At 53.3% G+C, this 1556-nt stretch overlaps 1 pseudogene; it reads left to right on the plus strand.

Annotated features, from left to right (window-relative positions):
• The first annotated feature begins 1179 nt into the window (after positions 1-1179).
• On the plus strand, positions 1180-1274 carry LOC132507686 (U6 spliceosomal RNA; annotated as a pseudogene).
• The last annotated feature ends 282 nt before the right edge of the window (positions 1275-1556 follow it).

The following is a 1556-nucleotide window of genomic DNA, read 5'->3' on the forward strand; positions in this document are numbered from 1 at the left end:
AGAAAAGCTACTGCCTGTGACCAGGAGAGCTAAAGGTTGGGGGGACCAGGGGAGACCACCGCTCACCAGCCTCGTGGGGGAAGAAGGGGGTCTGAGCAGGTGCGGGGGGTAGGGAGGACAGAAGCAGGGGAGCAGTGATGCTCTTCAGACCTGGGGTCTTGTCCCCAGATGATGTTTGAGTGTGAAGTTACAATGGTTGTTGACCAGTGAAAATTCTCTCACTTTCATGGGACCATCCCAGCATGCATCAAGACAGCAGACCACCTGGGTACCACAGAGAGGCCCAAGTCCTGTGGTCCAGAACAGCAGACCGCCTGGGTACCACAGAGAGGCCCAAGTCCTGTGGTCCAGAGGAGGCCCTTGGGTTCCCAGAGCGAGCCCTAGCCTGGTGTCCATATGTGCTCGAAAAGCAGATCAGCCTCGAGAGCCAGGCACCCTCATGTCCACTGGAGACAGAATCGCAGAGGCCCGGAGAGCTGAGCCTGGATCGTCTCTGCCTTCCTCTACTGCAGCCTCTCCGGAACATGACCCTCAGGCCCAGCCTCTGCTGTAATTTCTCGCTTTCTTTCCCTTTCTCTCAAGCCCTAGCTGGCCTCGAAATGTCCTTTCCCACACTCATCACAGCCTCTTCAGAGTCTGGAAGGGAGGGGAGCCCTGGAGCCCAGGTGGCCCATCCTTCCCCATCAGTACTGCTGCCTGCTGCCCCGTTGGCACCAAGAGGAGTGCCCTGGCGGGGAGGTCAGTTTACATGCCAGGTTCCCAGGGCACAGGTACAGGAGACCATCCCCGGGCCAGGGCTTCCAGAGAAGCACTGTCTCTCAGTCCCCAAGCAGAGGCAGTGCTGGCCACCTGGGAGCTGTAGATTTAGGAACCTTGATTCAACCTTTGCCTTCCCTCCGGCTAAAGTCTGAAACCCCATCTGTCTGAGCTTTATTTGGACAGCTTTAGAATGTGCTATCCTTGTGGTAGTTTTAAACTATGTCTGCAGGTTTGCCAACACTATTCTCAACAGGTGGAGTCAAATCCCTTTCCCCTTGGGCATGGGCTAGACTTTGCCATTCGATTCTAATGAATAGAACATGGTGGATATGACTACGTTATAAAAGACATCAAGGACTTTTTTTAAATTTTTGTCTTATATTGGTGTATAGTTGATTAATAACGTTGTGTTCATTTCAGGCGTACAGCAGCGCGTCTACTAAATTGAAACAATACAGAGAAGATTAACATGGCCCCGGCCCAAGGACTTCCTTTGTTTTCTGTTTTGGTTCTTTGCCCTGGGGAATGGTAGCTGCCATGTTGTGAGGATGCTCAAGCAGTCTTTTGGGGAGCTCCACGTGGTCAGGAGCTGAGGTCTCTTGCCAATGGCCACGTGAGGGCCTCATCTTAGATGTGGCTCTGCCAGCTCCAGTCCAGCCTGCAGATAGGTGACTATGGCCCCCTGCCAGTCTCTGAAATCCCTGTGAATCCTTGTAAACCCCCTGAATTCTTGACTGCAACCTCAAAAGAGACCCCAGGATAGAACCATCCAGCAAGCAATGGCCAATTCCTGACCC

This window comes from Lagenorhynchus albirostris, chromosome 16 (assembly GCF_949774975.1).
Source record: "Lagenorhynchus albirostris chromosome 16, mLagAlb1.1, whole genome shotgun sequence".
NCBI classification, from domain to species: Eukaryota; Metazoa; Chordata; class Mammalia; order Artiodactyla; family Delphinidae; genus Lagenorhynchus; species Lagenorhynchus albirostris.